The sequence below is a fragment of the Gallus gallus genome, chromosome 6 (assembly GCF_016699485.2).
Source record: "Gallus gallus isolate bGalGal1 chromosome 6, bGalGal1.mat.broiler.GRCg7b, whole genome shotgun sequence".
Lineage (NCBI taxonomy): Eukaryota > Metazoa > Chordata > Aves > Galliformes > Phasianidae > Gallus > Gallus gallus.
In genome coordinates, this window is record NC_052537.1 from 33,108,666 (window position 1) to 33,128,730 (window position 20,065).

Consider the following 20,065-nt stretch of genomic DNA (forward strand, 5'->3'; position numbering starts at 1 on the left):
TGCCAAAGCCACGGGGAGGCTGATGGGCATGGTGGGGTCCTGCCCAGTGCCATCGCAGCCAACTGCACAACCCAAATCCACTCAAACCAAACCATCCAGCAAACTGAGCTGCAGCCCTGGAGCACTTCCAGGCTTCCAAGCCCATGAGGAGGAGATGTCCCGAGCAGGAGCTGCCTCACTACTGTGTATTTCCCCTTCACTGGGGCAAAGCGAGCTGAAAATTAACTGTTTATTTCTCTTTTGAGAATATTTCTTCTGCTGATGATCTGACTTCTCCATTGGAGAGGCAGTTTGAGGAAAGTTCATCCTGCAGTACTAAAAAAAAATTTTTTGAGTGGATTTCTATCAGTTGCCCAACAAAATTAAGGTACTTCAGCCTGACCATATCTACTGCAGCATTTCTGCTGATGCAAAAAGGCAGAAGGGAAATAACTGCACCCCAACAAACACTCATATATCTACAATTGTTCTGAGAGGTTTGGGATCACCCACCCAACACTCGCTTCAGCAGATCTTCCATTTTCTTGGTCCTTCAGCAGTCACCAGAACAGCCACCATCAAACAGTCCCTGCAACATGGGAAGCGATGGCCACTGTCACCACCATAGGAACCAGTGTTGGCTGGTTGGAAATCCAGAATAACGCATGCAGCTGAAGACCTGAGATGTGATGGCAGCAACAGCACCAGGATTTCCTTCTGACCATCCCTAAAAGATGAAGTTAAGCTGCTTCTGAATGGCCACAAAGGAAAGGTCACGGCTTCCTAAGGTCTGAGCACCCAGAATACTCCAGAATAGAAAAGAGAACACTCCCGAGAGTGCTTAGTGAGTCATAACAGACCTACAGGGAAACTGCACAGCAAGGAGCAAGGCAACGTGAGACGGCAGACGAGGCTGTTTGCAATTCCAGAATAAAATGGTAATGTGCTGTTGGTAGCGAGCGGTACATTGTTTTAACGTGCTACGATATTTATAAATATATGGAGTTTAAATAATCAGATGACAGAGAGCTCCTTTTCATCTACTGAACGTTTATTATTCTTCGCACATTAGCACTTTTCCCCCAAAATGTTATATCTTCTGCCATTTATAATTAATTTTAACAGCTTCTGTAACTTATCCCACAGGTTGTTGCTGTTTCTTTTAAACAGCGTGCTGCTGAGAAATTGATTTGTTTGCTCCGTATGCCTACAGAAATCACATTATGAAATATGCATAAATGTCATTTCTTGGGCTGCTTCTGAGGATTAGCCAAGAAGAAAAGCTTGCTTAGAGAAAGGAAGAGACAAACAACAACAAAGAGAAACTTCACACTTCAACTCTGCTGCTCCGTGAGCCCGGTACAAAGATGGAGCGAGATGCCCATAGGTACCAGGGCAAATTTTGTGCCAGGAGGCTGCAGAAGGGCTCCTGCTCCAGCATCCATCACAGCCTCTAGAGCTGTTAATTAACTAATTGCTAATGGATTACTGCCCAAACAAAGCTGCCCCCACCAACCAGATGGGTGCTGGCGAGGCACCTGAACCAACTTATGTCTCATTTATGGAAGTTTATCTGACTGTCACAATTTCACATGTCTATGGATCACTTCTTTTCATAGAAGCATAGAATGGCCTGGGTTGAAAAGGACCGCAATGCTCATCCAGTTCCAACCCCCTGCTATGTGCAGGGTCACCAACCAGCAGACCAGGCTGCCCAGAGCCACATCCAGCCTGGCCTGGAATGCCTGCAGGGATGGGGCATCCACAGCCTCCTTGGGCAACCTGTTCTGGTGCGTCACCACCCTCTGGGGGAAAAAATTTCCCCTGATATCCAACCTAAACCTCCCCTGTGTCAGTTTAAAACCATTCCCCTTGTTCTATCACCATCCACCCTCATAAACAGCCGTTCCCCCTCCTGTTTATACACTCCCTTCAAGTACCGGAAGGCCACAATGAGGTCTCCCCAGAGCCTTCTCTTCTCCAAGCTAAACAAGCCCAGTTCCCTCAACCTTTCCTCATAGGAGAGGTGCTCCAGCCCTCTGATCATCTTAGTGACCCTCCTCTGGACCCTCTCCAAGAGCTCCATGTCCTTCTTTTACTGGAGCACCTTCCATCACATTGATATCCAACCAACCGAGATCTCATCATCTCCTGCCCATGCACAGCTGCTGAACCAGCTCTGCAGATATTCTCCTCCCCCAAAAATGGAACCATAGCTTAAAGCCCTCTCAGTCCACAGGGCTACCGCAGAACTCACAGGTGGCATTTCATATGGCCAGGCTTGCAGGAATGGCCTTATTACTGAAAGCAGGGAACACAATAATGTGCTCCCACACATCCTGCAGTCTTAGGCCAACCCAGCACCAGCTCTGGCAAAACAAATATTCTCACCAGTGCGGTGACTCTGTTCACTGGGACCACTGCCCCATGGAGCCTTCTTTAGGGGCTGCAATGGCAGACTGAGAGGGAAGGAAAGCATCTCCCCATGCTATCTCCCACTGCAAAGCACAATGAGTGACAAGCCCTGAAATGCAAACCAGGTATTTTTCTCAGAGACTTCGTTAGACACATCACTCTCCTATATTATTACAGAGAGCTGTCAAAACAGCCTGGTGGGAAAGCTCTCCCATAGACATGCAGAAGTATAAATTGTCATCCTATGAAGTAAATTCCATTAACAGTTACATAGTCATTATTTTGCATAATAAAAGTAAATGCTCTTTCTTGTGATCCGTGTATTTATGACCATCTAACCAACAAGCACTTTCTCTTTTCCGACGCCTTTGTTAAAATTACAAGATAATTGGTTGCTGTTGCAGATATTAATGTCTGATAACAAAGTGCCCAAGGCAGGGAATCTGAAGTGGTGGTGAAACAGCACTCCTGACAAAGCAGAACTGCTCTCAGAGGGGATCAAGCAAACCAACTCAAAGAGTATTTTCTAGTTTTTATTATCATGTTCCATTATTTGCATGAACCACGTTGGAAACTCTAGATTTCTGTTTATCCCTGCTGTCAAAAAATAACAGGAGATAATTCAAGCACCGCCTTGGGCCCTGAGAGCTATCAAAGGATCAGTGACAGGTCCTGAGATAACCCAGGTAACTTCTCTGCTCCAGAAACAAACGCATTCCTCGCCATAGGGCTCAATGGAAGAAGCCCACGAGTTCCTCATTAATTACAGTCAACGCACTAAAAAAAACCAGCCTCCATTTACAGGATATGTCCATTTCGGTTGGAAGGATGAATGGCCCCATACACAAATACTCCACGCTCCCCTTGTTTACACACAGTTGTGTTTATGAATAAAATTGCAGCTTAAAGTCTCAGCCATGATGAGCAATTCAGAAACTCGCTGCTCGTAAATATCATGCCAATTGAAGCAAGCTGGTTCAGGGATATTGTATATTATTTATCCCAATTCAGTCTGTCATGGAATTAAGTGCATTGAGCCAATTTCAATACAAACGTCAGGGGAAGGAGAGATTACATTCAAATTAATGAAGTTGCTCTTAAAGCAAAACAATGTCATTCAGTATAGTCTGTTTATAAACTCGCATGCTGATATGCAAACAAATGCATTCGCCATTCCCCATCTCCATCCCTCCCCATCCTCCTTCAGAAACCGGGGGCACTTCTTGCACCTTCTCAAAGAGACTGAATGGCATTGTTCAAAAAGGAGATTGGAGGCCTCCGGGATGGAAAGAAAGCACACACAAACACCAGCACCTGCCATTGCAATGGATTCCCTTTGACCATCGCTCACTTGTAGGTTTTTAACTATTATTCTGTGATGGACACGACACCATTAATTTAATTCCAAATTGCATTTCCCGTTAGTATCATTTACCAAGCTATCTCTGCAGCAGCAGCAAAACCACTCTACAGTGAGCTACATCACTTCAGAGTTAATTACATGTATTTTGGTTTTGATAAATGAAAATACGGGGCGTGATTAATTGAAGGACAATCAATACGATCCAGCTATTAGACAGCTTGATGAGGTATCCAAAGTATGCCTGCAATCTATAGTAATCAGCTAATTGAAGACCGTGCGCTAAAAAGATTTTAGGAAATCCCAGCTTCAGACTGAAACACATCCCAACAAAACGGATGGAGGAATACGTTCCAAAGACCCGTGAAGGTTTAAGGCCTTTTTCTATTCTGGCTGGTTTTGAACAACAATTTTGCTTTGCCAGCTTTAAAACCCCTTACTGGGATAAAAGACTGAAAGCAAAATGCATTTGGTGAGGGAATCCTGAAGGGAGTTTCTTTTACATCCTCCCAAACTCCTCTGTGTTTTCCTAACGCTTTCTGATTGCTGGAGCTGCCTGAGACGGTTAAATAGTTCCAGTGAAGACACTCCATTTGTCTTGGTTTCGTCGCACACCAGCTCAAATTAAACAGTCAAGCAGTAGAACAAACAAACCCATTCCACCTCTGCTGACGTGAAACTGAGCGTGCAAAAAAGTCGTGCACAGCACGGGGTCACTGCTGGGCACGTTGGCCGGGTCCGAACCTCCAAAGATGAGCCGTGAAATGGAGAATACAATGCCAAGTGTGAAGCAGAACCGCTGCACGTGTTTAGAAAAAGATGGAAGTGGGGAGTGCAATTGAAAGTCCACGGTATGTAAGTACTATTAGCATAAATGCTGACAACTGTTAATCTACTGTAACCCTGATTAATGGTTGCATTTGTTCATTAATACCAGGCATTTTAACTTACTACTAAAATTGATTTGTCAGTTAAGAATTCAATCCTAATGTTCAATAAAACTGCACTTTCTCAGCAAATGCAGTATGAAACGAGGTGATGCATTTAGCAGCGCTCCCATACATCACGTGGGGTGCGACCTGCGCTGCCCAGCTCCTCTGCGATCCTGGAACCGCGGAACCACCACCCTCCCAGCCCTGTGCAGTGCGCTGAGATGCTCTGCAAGACCCCATTCCAACAGCTGAGCAGCACAGCCAGAAGGGACACGGAGAGGCAGAGCACCAGGGTGCAGCGGGGAAGGCATGGGATGGATCTGGACTGGGGCGGCACGTGGGCACCACGCTCTCCTTTCGGCTGATGCCACCCCACAGATGGCTCATCCTCCTCCTCGGTGCCAGCCTGCTCTTCTCTCCCTCTCCCAACCCCTAATTTCCATTCCTGTAATTTCCCTACCCTGCTTTCCACCGCAGTGCTAACCACAGCCCACCACGCTCAGAAGGGACGAGCAAACACCAAGGGGGAAGTGTCAGCTTGCTGCAACGCTTTGCTCCTTAAAACATAATCGGAGGGTACAGTATTTCACACAGCATTATGGCAGCACAGTGCTGTTTGCAGCACCATAGCTACAGATCTCTCCGAGCTCCTGCTGCAAACCCTTCCTTCCAGGGGGTCCTTTACACCATGGATACTTCCCGTCCTGGAAGCTTGCGTTCTGCACCCAGCCATCAGGTCGTGGGCTGCACCTCCAGCCTGGCAGCTCATGGAATGCCTGGGAGGTGAGGCCAGGAGGAAGCAGCAGTGTGGAAGGGATGAATGATGAATGCTCGCTGCCAGAACCCAGGTGAGCACAGCCCGTTGGCCAGGCATGGCTGGAGAGCACAGCCAGCAGCTTGGCTCTTCAAATCTTCTTTAGTCAGAGTTGAAAAGGACATTTTTTTTCCTCCCCAAAGGCAGTAATTGTGAGAGAAATACCTTTTAAAAGCCATCTTAGACAAAGGAGATGCTTTCTAAATAGGTAATGCCACCTAAGTGATTTTTAGCCAAGGATCGGTTTAGAGACAAAAGCATCAGACTATCACCCGGAGTGATGGGTGACCCTGAAAATGCCAGCTAAAAGGTAACACTGAAAGCGATGCAGGGAGCGTGCTGCTGGCAGCACCTCACCCACAGGTCCCAGCACAGCCCCTCTGCACTGCTACAATGCCGTAGCACGGGAAAGCTGCTCTGGGAACACAGTCTTTCAGCATCCCCATCTCACCAGGAGCGGTAATCTGGAGTACACAGGGAGAGCAGAAGCAGAGCCTGGGATGAGATGCACACTTATGCTGCTTTCAATTAACGTTTTTTAAGTGCTGCTGAAAGCAGACTGAAGAGATGCAGGACTGTGCTGACCGAGCTGTGGTCCTGCTCCTGTTCCAGCAACTGCAGCCAGAGCCCTCACAGGTTAACTCGAGGGAGGTGGGAGCAGCATTAAGACTCTGTTCAGGTGAGTTTGGGGTCTCTGCCCACATGGCATAATGTCATCAAATCCAACGATAAAGTCCACCCATAAAGCCCACATGCACAGCCCATCCATGCTGGAGGCACTGCTGGGACTTCCCAGCCCTCTGTCTGCATCCCGCCAGGCATTACCATGGATGGGAAGGGAAGGGAAGTACCAGCAGCACTCCCACATGCAGAGCTTCCCAAATTGCACCCACCCAATGGGCCACACAAACCCACACCAGCCCTGCAGCAGTGCGAGGACTGCGGGCTGCTCAGCCCTCAAACTGCTGTAATTGCAGCAATATCCAGCAATAATACAATGCCCACCCCTGCAAACCCCTTAATAACATTAATGCCTGTCAGGCTACCCTTTAAGTATTAACATATGGGGGAAATGCCTAATAGCTTCACATTATTGCGTGTGCATCTGAAATATCACTCCGTAAGGCCTCTTACAGCAAACATTAAACCTGGTTAATAGAAGACATCTGAGCAGAATCGATTATTTTGCAGTAATTCTTCACACTGAAAGAGGTGTTTTAAAACTGGAAAGCGTGCATTATCACAGCAGAACTATCTGAATATTCAAAGGCAGGTTTTCTTTGAGAACAAGCTACAGAAACAGTGAGTACGAATGCACAATTACTCTCTATTCAGTGAACTGATTCTCACCACGTTCGTGGGCAGCCAAACTCACAACTCCGATGCTGAAGGTCCTCTCAACGCTTCATTACAAACTTCTCCCCCTCACATTGAGGGAATTAGAAGAACCTCTGCCCGGAGGGGACTGTTTTCATAGCCTGGGTGCGCGGGGGTCTCGCTGCAGGAAGGGATGTTTATGGAAAATCTGAGATTCAAACATCTCCAACTGGCTGGTCTCAAGTTGCACACACGTACCACTATAAATAGCAAGGAAAATACGAGGGTGAAAACGGAGGAAATAACACTGAGGGAAAAAAAAAAAAAAAAAAGCAACCGAATCTGTCAGCAGGGATGGAAAAATGAACAATTTTTCTGTTTGGCTAAAAATGTAATTTACTGTCAAGTCATCCCGTGTTGCTGTGGGATTGCTACAGCTGTTATCTCCGGCACCTTTTAATAACAGCTTGTAGCTACAGCATGGCGTGGGGCGCTGCAGGTTGGATGTTTGGGCTGGGCCTCACGGTGACGTCCCCGGGGGCAGGGATGGGTCACTGTGCACTGCCCTGGGACCCCGCTGTGACGTGCAAGCTGGAGTTCAGATACAACCCCAGAACCTCAGCAATCCACCAGGCGGGCACCTCCTTCTCTACCCCTTCGGCAGTCTGTGGGTGCCCACCAACCAAAGGTGAGCTGTGGTGATGGCAGCTTCCAGCTGTGTTGGGGAACAGCTTCTGCTTCTGTACGGTGGGTGCAGGTCATGCACAGGCACAGAAGAACTGCACAACGCTTTTTTCACCCAGAGGGTGGTGACGCACTGAACAGGTTGCCCAAGGAGGCTGTGGATGCCCCATCCCTGGAGGCATTCAAGGCCAGGCTGGATGTGGCTCTGGGCAGCCTGGTTTGGTGGTTGGCGACCCTGCACATAGCAGGGGGTTGGAACTGGATGAGCATTGGGGTCCTTTTCAACCCAGGCCATTCTGTGAGTCTATGAACACTGAAATACATCAAAATGCTGAGAAAAGTTGTGCTGGTTTTGCTCATTTTTGACTCCTTTGCCTTCAGCTATTTTGTACTCTACGATACAAGAGATGTATTTTGGCTGCTCTGTACCGAGCGTGGCAATTGTAGGAGCTTATCCTGATAGGGAAAAGAGGCCACTAATAGTAGACACTGGGTCAGTGGAAGCTTAAAAGAAAGACAGCAATTAGGACTAATGGGTAAATTAGATAATGTAACAGTTAAAATAATTCTGGCTGGCTCAATTGAGACCATCCCACACCTCACTACGTGAAGGGCTTGGCCAGCGTACAGTGTGGAACAGCAATCTACTGCAATCTCGTTAGCTCATCTAACTAACTGCAGTTTGCCTCCACTTACTTCTAATTTTAGATTTAAACTCTCTACAGCAGAGCACATGCAGGGTGAAAACAAATATTCAACATTATGCTCCGCTGAAACGCACTGCAAGGAGGTTTTCCCTGGGGAGGAGCAGGGTGGCTTCTTTTACCCAGCAAACGAAGTGCTCGGGATGATGACAGCCTGGGACAGCCCCTGCTCTTGCAGTGTGGGGTGCAGGGCTCCTCGGAAAATCCCACTTCCTCTTGGTCTCCTATCAACTTAGCAGTCAATGTGTTATTTTAACAGCACGACAACTACACAGCACATCAAATAAGTTACCTTTTGTCTGCAGTTTTATTCCTGCCATATATTTCGATGGAAATATACAACTTAACGTTGCAGTATATTTCATGCTGAAATGGATAATAAAAATACTATAGATCGTGCATTCCCCTAAGCCATAAAGGAGGAATACATTGCAAATCTGCACTGTTTACTACTTTCTGTCTTTCACAATCTCTACACCAATCTGCTACAGCAGAATCTGGTATAGCTCAAGCACAATCTACCGTGCTTGAACTTGAATATGGCAGGGAATATTTTAAAGACTTTCCTTCTTAAGAATAAAATAAAATATAAATATGAGCTGTACCCCTGATTCAGACTGTTCTGCCCAGCTCAAGCCACAGCCGGAGCCTGGCATAAAGCTGGAGGACAAACCCTTCTATCACGTTCAGACCTCACCACACGGGTCCATCAGCCTGCAGGAGGTGCTTTCAAGCCCAGGGAAGGGGTAGGTCAGGGTAAGGATGGGAGATTTTACACCAGCAGGTGCAAGAAAATAGATTTCTCCTTTCTCTGGTGCTATTTCAATACCAGGCCAACACAGGGCGTACACTGAGTAAGGAGGGCTGAAAAAGACGCCCTGTGAGGTCTGTGAAGAGGCACTGGGTTGATGGTTGGACTAGATGATCTTAGAGATCTTTTCCAACCTTAACGACCCTACGATTCTCTATGTCTCCAATGAGTTTGCCCAATACAATGCTTTTAGCTACCTGCGATCCCCAAGTTCCCATGGGTCTTTGTTCAGATACATTCTCCTTCCTAAGGAAACTGCAAACCAGGAAGGAAATAGTCTCTGTCCTTTTCAGTACACACATCAGCTGGCTAATCGCCTAAATTATAGCTCTGTCAATATCAGTTCATTCACTCAACCTCTCTGTAAGCAAAAACAACACCGTACAGCTGAAAGACCCAAACTCTTCCAGAAAAATCCAAGGAGAGCTCTTCTGGAAGGGAGCCTGATGGCGGGAGATCCACATTCACCACATCTACGTGGAGCAGATTCTGGACGGCTCCAGGACTGGGGTCTTTACATACAAGATCCCCTCCTAAATTGCTTTGGCTTGGCCATCCCCTACAAGAATAAATGCATACAAGCATACCCACTTCACAGGAACGTGAAGTGGAAGGAGAAGTTTCAGGAGACTGGGAGATTTTGACCTACCTCATATGAAGCCCTTCTGACACTAGGATGATGGATTTATATAAGGACTGTAGCAAATGACTGCCACTGATGAGGTTAAAACATGGAAGGGGGGTGGGGGGGAGGGGAACAGGCTGTGTAAGGTGCTGCAGAAAACAAGTTCCCTTCAATCAGCATCAGCGCAAGATGCCCCGCCGTCAGCCTGGGACTGAGCCAAGGAGGCTGTGACCTGCAGGAGCAGCTCTTCCCTCCCTCCTTCACAGGGAACCTGTAGGAACATGAGCGTGCTCTTTGCTGCTCCTTGGCTCTCAGAGCCTTGACAACATCCTGCAATGTGCCGGAGCTATTCCACAGGCTGCCCGGTCATCCTGAAACAGATGCACAAGGAAAGGGCACGCTCAGAGGTTTGCCGAGCCCTTCCACGTTCACACCCGGGCAGATACAACCTAACGCTTCCGGCCTTGTTGGGGACAAGTACAAGTTTTGCATGTGTATTTGCTCAGCAAATAAATGAAATCTGCAGGCACTAGAACAGAAATAAGGTGAAACAGCTGAATTCCCTGGTTTTGCTTTATTGACATCGATTCCTTTTTCGTTGCTTCCTCTCCTAGTGAGAAAGCCCGAGCCCCAAGACACCCATCTATCCCAGGCAAGTGACACCGCCTGATGCCACACGTCTGCACAAAGCAGGCTTTTGCTCTCGGGGCTCACCCAGCATTACTGCTCAGTGCTCTTTCTTGAAAAGCAGCCTGCCCTCGAAGGCAGCCAGAGTGCGACTGCTGGGCTACTGGCAGCTCCAGCATGAGGGTTGGTGGTGGAGGCAGAGATGAGCAGCCGAGGGAACTCCAGAGAGCTCGCACAGGGAGCGCTGACATGGCAGCAGCCCTGCTGGGAGCTCCTGACCCTCTGGGCCGCTTCAGACATAGAATCACAGAATGGCCTGGGTTGAAAAGGACCATAATGATCATCCAGCTTCAACTCCCCCGCTATGTGCAGGGTCACCAACCAGCAGACCAGGCTGCCCTTGATGCATCGCCATGAGAGCAGGCGGCCAACAAACCAAACCCAACAAGCTTTTCTCTTCCCCACGAGAGCTTTCATGGGTTTGGCCCAGCAGCTCCACCACAGCGGCTTGGGCTCACTGCAAGATGAGCACCCAGGAGGACATCAGCCACGGTCAGCAGCCCCCCCACCCCCACAGCAGTGCTGCAGGCGTTCACCTCCAGAGCTCCTCCACCACCAGCCCAACTCCCCGGCACCCAACCAGCACCACCACAGCTCGCCCCACAGCACAAAGAGCTGGCAGGGAGGAGAGCCAACAGTAAGCCGAGGGCTCATCCTGAAACAATCTGAACAACCGTTGTGCGGTGATTTATTCAGGAGATTCAGCAGTTCACCAACTTTGCTAAGCTTTGGAGATGGCAAAAACGTAACAAGTGAGCCGCTCGCATGAATAAAAAATTACGTTTTACATAAATTAAATATATAATTTGATTAAACATGTTTATGCCTTTGCAGTGACATTTAGAATAGGAAGTATTCATTTTCTGTTTTGAAAGGAAAAAACTCTTTCAAATGTAATTTGAAGCTGTCAAACCAATCTTCTTTACAGATCTTTTAAATGTCACATACCTTCGAAAGGGGATGGCAGATTCCTTTTAAATATGCAATTGCAAACAGTCCAAGCAAAATCAAGAATTTATTAAAATATGCTACTGACATTTATACTGATTAAGTACAGCCCTCTCCGCGCTCCCTTCCGAGAGGCTCCCGTACAAAAGATGTGTCACAACAGCTCACATTAACGCACCACACACAACCAGCACAGCCCGGCTGTGGGAGAGGACCTGCCCAGCTTTGCAGGGAGCCCAGCAGGAACCCGAGCTTGTCTTACAGCACGGATTACACTTTTGGATGATCCCTTACCAGCACGCCTGAGATTTATAACCCAAAATATTAACTGCACTTACTTTAAATCAAGTGCAGCGCTGCACCTAATGGCTTTAAATGGAAGAGTGTGTTAATCATAAGCTTAAAGGAAAACCTACTGCAACCCATTTCAGACAACTTCATGTTAGCGACCTGTATGCTTTGTTTTATAATCACAGCATCCATCCTGAGGTCACTTATTCAAAGTATCACAGAATCATAGAATGGCCTGGGTTGAAAAGGACCACAATGATCACCCAGTTCCAACCCCCTGCTATGTGCAGGGTCACCAACCAGCAGACCAGGCTGCCCAGAGCCACATCCAGCCTGGCCTTGAATGCCTGCAGGGATGGGGCACCCACAGCCTCCTTGGGCAACCTGTTCAGTGCGTCACCACCCTCTGGGGGAAAAACTTCCTCCTCGTATCCAACCTAAACCTCCCCTGTCTCAGTTTAAAACCATTCCCCTTGTCCTATTCTTCCAGATTAAAATACGTTTTTTCCCCTTTTCCTCCTCTTTTGAAGAACAGAGGAGATGAACAGTGGAAAACCCCCTCAGCTACTGGTGGACGTTAAAGAGCAGCAGCCACAGCAGCTCCTGCCCTCGGTCACTTCCCGCTGACACATCGGACATTTTAGGGTCATCTTATTTCTTCCGAAGGCATAGAATTTATTTATTCTTTCTCCTCCCCTGTCACCAGGCCAGTGAATTGCATGGGCATAACTCTCATTAGCGTTAATGGAAACCCCCACTGTAAATTCTCCCCCGTGAAGCAACATTAAGAGCGAGGCCATCCTGAGCAAGCATACTCAAATTGGAAAATAAAATATACCTCCCATTCCTCGCTACCACCACCGGGAAAATGTAATGAAGTGCAGGAGATTAAGCCACAGCTCCTATATCAAATCTTCTTTGTACTCTATAATTACTCAACAGAATGTATACAACGGCTGCTCCTTGATGATGAGAATTTGTCGCACGTTATTGAAAGACTTTATCCTAATGCTCTCAACTTTCTGGTGCATAACACAGCAAATTATAGCACGGCCATCGCAACATCAATCACGATCACTACCAATACGGGCTTACTTACAGCTCACACTCCGTACCTAACACCAAGAAATCACTGACGGGAGCATCAGCACTGCAGAAGGCACGTCAGTGCCAGGCAATGGGACGCAAACCCACCCGCTGGCAGTGGTCAGTGCTGAGCACACTGCAAACAGCATCCGAATGAAGCCTGCCCAAAAATAGCCAGGACAGCAATCAGCATTTTCTGGCGGATTCGTACAAGACATTCATTATCAGGCCATCAGTGAGCGCAGTGCAACGAAGGATGGAGCACAGTGAGGACTTTGCCATCCCAGCACTGCGGGCTGCAGTGCCCCATCCCCCACTCTGCAGGAGTCAAACGACGCTCCCCCCTCCTGCTCACACCTGCCCACCCCCTCCACCACGTGAATCCAGCCTCAATGGCCAACAAACCAAGCTGCCCCCTGCCCCATCCTTCCTTCAACCACCCGCCACAACAGGCTCAGGACTTCTGGGAGCTTCCCCTGCCAGCACCTTGCTGCTGAAGCATGGCCCTGCTGCCCTACTGCCTTAACACAGCCATCCTCACGCTGAATGATGGCTGCAGCTCGGTGCGGCCGCAGCTCCCCTCAGTCAGCACTATTCCCGGGCTCGAACGGTGCTGCTTGACAAAACATCTCCACGCGCGCTGGAGTGGAGACAGAATCATCTCTCAGCCTGAAGGATCTATAAATATCAATGCGTAATCTCCCAGCAAACAGCTACTCTTCATTTTATGGATCTACTGAGGGTCGAGCTCTTCCAATGCACTCCGCTGATACCACGCTGATGACTGGTGTAATAAATGCAGTTTAAATAAAACCACTGGAAGTTTAATACAGCTGTAGTCGAGCACATCACTGTTCATGGGTTTCTCAAGGATGCAAAATAAGTCACTGCTGCACCCATCAGAACTCCTATCGCTCCCCCAAATGACTGCCTTCCCTACGACTCACACCACTGGGTGACTGCTTCTCTGCTTTCCCCATCACTTTTGTACGCAGTGATACACAAACACAGGAACAACCAAAGAGCTGAAATACAAATGGGACCATCTCAGCGTTGGGTGTTTCTGTCCTCACTGACGGACGGAACGCAGCCCTACAAACACCTTCAGTCTACAGAGCTGATGGGCTCAAGAGCTGAGCTTTTGTAGTGTTTGTTTAAGGGAACACAGCAAAGACCTGCCAGCTCCCCCCGCCCAGCCATGACAGCATCAATCCCAATCACAAATGGCACTGCAAAGGAACAAGTTTGAAACCCATTGGATGGGTTTCCAGAAACAAGACCTACCCGAATGGCGTGGAGCCACGCGTGGAGGGGCAGGGTCCTGTGCTCACCCAGATGCTCCATTTTACATAAGGAGCCACTTTTTCACAAAACCATCATCGACGGGTGGAGGATCAGAGAGCTTGGCTGGGTTTAGAAGAGGCTGGGGGTATTCAAAGCAAAGCAGGAGCTGTGAACAGTGCAATCCAGCACTCGCACCACTTTTATACACCATGCATTTGTACACGCCCATACTGGAACAAGGTTAAAACAGAGCGTGACCAACACCAGAGCTGAACAGGAGCTGGTAAAGACACAACGTTGGGCCGAGCAGAAGCAGCCATGGGAGGAATCATACACGAAGATGCTGAAATAGAGCTGCACAGAAACAACACAGACACACACACAGCATCTGTACTTCTCCTGCCATAACATACCCAACGTGATGGTGTTCCCTGCCCTGTGCAAAGCATGCCTTATTGTTGTTGATCTGTTTGCTCCGGCCTTGGAAAGCGACTGCTTCCTGCATTTCACAACAGAAACTTAACACCCACAGACCCAACACCGTTCCTTTTCATTGTTTCTGTCTTCGTTCTGTTTATTTATTTAGCTATCCAACGCCAGAGGCCATAAATCGCACTGCTACTTAAGTCACAGGGGGAATTCCTTTAAACATAAGGAAAAATCTCATAAGTAACTTCCTGCAGTCAACAATGCATTCATTTCCTTCTCTGCTTTTACACTAATCTCCCAGCTAACAAATCAAATCGAGCACCAAAATGTAATCACCCCATTGTGATAATCATCTCCTTACACTCAGAACATACCTTTGTTTATTTCTTCTCCAATTAAAAGCACCACTGAGGTGTGGGCAGGTGGGAGGGGGAGCGGCTCAGAGCGCCGATGGCACGAGGTGTGCCGTGGGCTCAGGGGTGGAGCTCACAGCAGTGCTGGGGTCGTGGAAAATAAACCACCCCATGCCCTGCTCTGATGCACTGTGCATTAGCGGAACTCACCACACGGTTTTCAAGGCAATCAGGTGCACGAGCTGAAAAGCAAAAGCTGGCTGTCACCCTGGGGAAACTGCTCAGAAGTAGCAGAAGGAACCCAGGCTACCCAAGGACAGCAGTGGGGAGCCCCGCTCGGTGCCTGGCCAGCAGGTGGGCAGCAGTGCCTTCGCCTTCAGTTCCACGCGGCTATCCGAAAAGCAGCTCATTCATTACGCCCTTCCACCTCTCTGCCCCTTTCCAGTCCCAGAAAGCTGCAAGCCCTGCAGCATCAGCACACCAACGAGGTGTTCCTGGAGCACAGCAGGAAACCTTAACATTTCAGCTGCGTACGCAAAGCGCTCCCATACATGTATGTTTTATTTGATTTACTGCGATACTTTTCTTCCATCTCTTGAAAGTAATTTTTCTCTAAAGCATCACTGCTTAATTGGCAAGTGTACAAAATATAATTACACTGCCTGCAAGTTACAATATTGCTTATGGGAATATCGCCGTTGATGCATCCTGCTTTATTTTGTGTTTAATCTCCATTAAGAGATCTGTGTGAAAATAGCCAGGTGCTCTCGCTGTTACAGACGTTGTTTGGTCCTTTCTGCTCCTAACCAAGAGCCAAAAGCAATGGGAAGCCAACAGAAAGCTCTCTGGCTGCTCCACTGCCTCCACCTCCGTGCTGCTGCCCCACAGCTCTGCCCCGGCTCTCACCGGCCAACACACACAGGCGTGTTTTAAGTGCCTTAAAGGTTTACTTTGTTTGTTTGAGTAATGAGATTAACGCCCTGTTGGTTTGCTTACACTGCATCATACAAAGCCAGACACGGGCAGGATGCAGGCACACCGCCACGGGTGGATGAACCCGATGGGAGCATCTGAAAACTCACCTCCAAAAGGGCAAGTGGAGTACTTTGGAGTGTGTGGAGGCACTGTGCCACACACTCCTGCCTGAAATAAAGCTGAGTTCACTGCTTGATGATGCACTCTTCATTCTTCACCAGCAACACTCGTTAGCATGAGGTGCTGATGGAAGGGAGCGCTGCGGGGCACCGCGGGAACCACGCTGCACACATGAAACATGGGGTAACCCCCAAACCCTCCCACCTCCATCCTAATAGAAACAACCGTGCATCAAATAAACCACGGCTTGTAGCCCTCTGCCTCGAGCTCCGCTTGCTCCTTCCTTGTGCTTGGTCTCTAAAACAAAACTGCATGCAAACACACTGCTGCGTTCCAACACAACACGAGCAGTGCATAATTGCCTGCCAAACCTGGCTTGGACCTGTTTTGATCACTTGTTTGTGCTCTCATTCGTGCTCCCCCACTCAGAAGGCTCCCACCAGGGCTGGGCTTATTCTTGAAGTGCCACAGCCACCCGGAGGAGATGGAGAGTTTGAATGAGTTCCGTACAAGCAGATAAAGCACACAATGAAAATAAGCAACCCTCCTTCGTTTCCTCCCTCTGCCTCAATGCACTCAAACCTGACCCAACTACCAGCCACAGCTGGGGCTAACATGGCCCTGGCTCACCTCTTCCCTCAGTGCTATGTTACTCCTTGCTGTGATGGGCACAAGGAATTGTTAAAGCAACAGTGAGAAACGAATCCCCTGCAGGGGGTTGCGCGAGGTGACCTTCACGGGCCCCTTCCAACCCAAACCATACAGTGATCCTAAGCCTCAACACTCCAAAGGGCTCAGCCTGAGAACTCCACCTTCAGACAGAGGTCTCCTCTCTGCAACCCATCCTCCAGAAGCAGAACTACAGTGCCGGCCCCTGGGATGTGCAAACACCTGGGCGCTCGTATTTAAACGGTGGGCTTCCATGGATTGCAGAGATTTTGAGGTCAAAAGAAACCTCTGGGATTTTCCAGCCTAACACACGGCGTGGCAGCTTACCTAAATTAATCCCTGCTCGGCACACTGCATGGTAACTTGCTAATTAATCCCTGCTTGAGCTTCCTTCACTTCAATAAATGAGCACTCCTGAATTCAGCCTTTACAAAGGCAGAGGAACTACCAGCACCTTCAGTGGGCCCTTCCAGCATCCGTCACCTTCAGCAGCGAGCTGTGGACCTTAATTCCAGCCCTTCTCTCGCTCCACCTTCCAGCTATTGGATCCTGTTAAAACTCCACCTGCTAGACCCAAGAGCTCTTCTTTATTCAATTTATTTTCCCCATGACAACGCTAATTGCCTTAATCAATTTACCTTCCAACACTCCGGCTAAGCGAAGCGGATCGAGCTCCTGGACTCCTCGCTGCAAAGCCTCACCGCTCACCGGGCAGCACTCTGAGGGCCTTCCAGAAGGCCACCGTGTCCTGGCACACTGGGGATGGGGGCAGGGATGGGGACGGGGATGGGGACAGGGACACCACGTCTCCTCCAGCCCGCAGCCACTGCTCTGCCCACCCCCAGCAAAAACAATGGTGCTGCAGCAAGCTGAACTTCTTCCAGAATTTCGCTTGACCAAAATGCTCACCTTTCTCAACAACAGCTCTTGAAGTGGGGAAAAAAAAGTTAACTGCAAAGGATCTGATGTCCCCAAACTCACACTGATAGAGGTGAGGCGCGTCGCTCTCCTTCCCTTCTTCACTGAGTGAGCCGTGTGCCCGGCCTCGCAGGTTGGGATGATCAGTCCGTCCTGTTTATTCCTCTCCCACCCTACACACAGCGAGTGCTGCTGCAGCCTGCTGGGAGCTCCACTGCTCCGGCTGTTGGAGGAACACGGGCACTCAGCACTGCTCCCAGAGCCCACTTTCTGAGCTCCAGCTGCTGCAGTTGCTGTTCAGCATTCACTCATATCAGGGACATAACGGGATTACACATATCAGATCACCCATCAACAAAAGGTAACATTTGGGTCTTTTCCATTAACCTCATCCCATAACCTAGTTCCACAGCTGATGTGTTACAGAAGCTGTTTGCTGTTCTCATCACTACTGGCAACAGCTTCTCCCTGCATTCCTTTACCTCTCTCGCCACACTTTGACTCCTGCCCATCACCACCCATGCCTTTCCCTTCTGCTGAAATCCTCTGGGAACAACCACAGGGGCACCCAGGTGGGGTGTGAGCCTGCACACAGCCATGCTGACAAAGCACAAAGCCAAGGAATGCACTGAACTTTTGGCTGAACACAACCCTGGAACACCACCCTGCTGCCGCTCTGCATCCCGCACTGCAGCTGAGCCCAGCACACCGCACAGCCCCTCCTGACCACAGAGCCCTCCTTCCCCTTGGGATGGGTGGGCAGCACAGGTATTTCACCTGAGAAATCCTGTTATCATTGCTGCCAAAGGGGAAAGCTGAAATCAGCACCGGTACTCTGCTATGGACCTCACGGAGCCCTTACCCCTCGGTTTGAAGCCTGCACCGAGCCGTTCATTGCACAAGAAGTGCTGCTAATCTCGACACGTGGTAAAGAAAACTGGCGCACACTTTGTGCTGCAGGATCACGAAACTGCAGGCAGCTTCAGATCACAAAAGCTGGCGAAAGAATTTTCCCATGTGCTGAACTGAAACAGTTTCACCCCGAACTCACTGAGCCTCACAACTGAAGTGTGACTTCCAGCCCTGCAACCCTTTGTGCCCCCATGCAAAACGATGAGCAAGAAAAGCCCAGAAGCGAGCAGCTTGCAGTAGGACTGCTGGGTTTTGTTGGCTTAAAGCACGCACCAAATTACTGCCTGATAGAGCTGGAGGAGCAGAAGTCATTAATAATTAAAACCTGCTACTGATCTCTTTGAGTTCACTGGGTTTTTATTGGCACTTTGCTGTGAAGTCCCAGAGCAGCGCTTGCTCTCAGCCGTGCCAAGATCCACCCAGCCCACGACGCATCCGAAGAGCGAGGCTGAACTACCCAGAGCCACTCTCCAACCTGAAAGCAGCTCTGGCATCACCACGTGCTACCAGAGATATTCTGCTGCGATGGAAAGGAAACCTCCTTCCTCTGGGGGAGGGGGGCTTTCCCCGCACCTCCCCCAGCATCCATCCCCAGTGGGGGCACATGGGTGTGGATGGAGAGTCACGCTGCCTCTCTCCATCATGCGTTTTCCCCCCTCCTGCTATTCCAGCTGTTGGGTTTTTAATAATCCTGTGGACGTTACCAATAACATTACCAGGAGAATACAAAAAAAGAAGAAAACAAACACACCAAGTTTGCCAGCAGGTTCCCACTGCTCTCCCTGTCCGGCACCTCTGCTCTGGGAAAAGCTCCACTCTCCCTTTGCCAACTCAGCCCCCCGCTGCCCAAACACGATGTCCTGCCACGATTAACAACCCAGATAGGAAGAAAAAAAAATCCAAGAAAAATAATTACAGAGTAGACAGTTATAATCCCATGGAAACAACTCCTGGCTCCGACACCGTCAGCGCACAGGGTGCAAATGGGGGCACGCTGGGGAAGCGGCGGCGATGACTGAATTAACAGCGGCAGCAACCAAAAACTTCTGCTGGCGTCACAGCAGATGTCAGCGGGGCCCTCCTGGTGTGGGCTGCGAGGTGCCAAGGGCTGGAGCTGCTCGCTGGGGGGGGCGAGCAAAAGCAGAGTGCTGCGAAGTCCGGCATCCCCACCCTCAGCAGGCAAGGGATGCACACGTCGTTATTCATCCTTACACCTACAACTGATCTTTATTTTCACGGTCAGAAGGAACAAAACCCAAACACGGGGGGCAGAAGGAAGGGTCACACGGGTGAGAGGAGTGCATAGAATGAGACTCCCAGCACCCCTGGAGCAGGGAGAGCCCTCAGCCCTGGGCAACGTGCCGGGTCACAGCGTGGGTGAGTTCAGTATAGGGGGGCTGTAACAGCTCTGTATGCTGAAAGCCCCCAAACTTCTCCTGCAGGTGCAACCGCCGTGATCCGAGGAGCTCCTCATAGCAGCTCTGCTCCGCTCCCCCCTCTCTAACCACAGCCAGAACACAGAGCCAGGGAATCCTTGCTGCATCCTCCGCGAAGAGTAAATGTGACTCCTATCAGACTCTGTATGACAGCATCATGCACCAGATTCTAACAGAACACTCACAGATCAGCAGCAGTGCTGCTTTCAGAGGACCATCCCCATTTCTTCTGCTTAAACACAAAGCCACTTCCCATCCTCACAGCCCGAAGCGGCGCTCAGAGAACAACCCGTGCACTTCCAGTGGGAATTCACCC

General features: G+C 49.3%; 1 protein-coding gene and 1 non-coding gene across 6 annotated transcripts in view; both read right to left on the bottom strand.

Moving 5' to 3' along the window:
- Positions 1 to 20,065, bottom strand: part of CTBP2 (C-terminal binding protein 2) — a 251,733-nt gene that overhangs the window by 86,328 nt on the left and 145,340 nt on the right. Inside the window, exon 2 of one of the 5 annotated variants that reach the window (XM_046943164.1) lies at positions 6,851 to 7,077. The exons of 3 other annotated variants lie outside the window; for them this stretch is intronic. The gene's annotated coding sequence lies outside the window, so the exon portion shown is untranslated. Of the gene's footprint in view, positions 1 to 6,850; positions 7,495 to 20,065 lie in introns of those variants that run through there. One more of the 5 variants, XM_040702807.2, reaches the window with a different exon arrangement.
- Positions 10,678 to 10,774, bottom strand: MIR1726 (microRNA 1726). Its single transcript, NR_035222.2, has one exon. It is a non-coding gene; the product is annotated as a microRNA 1726 (primary transcript).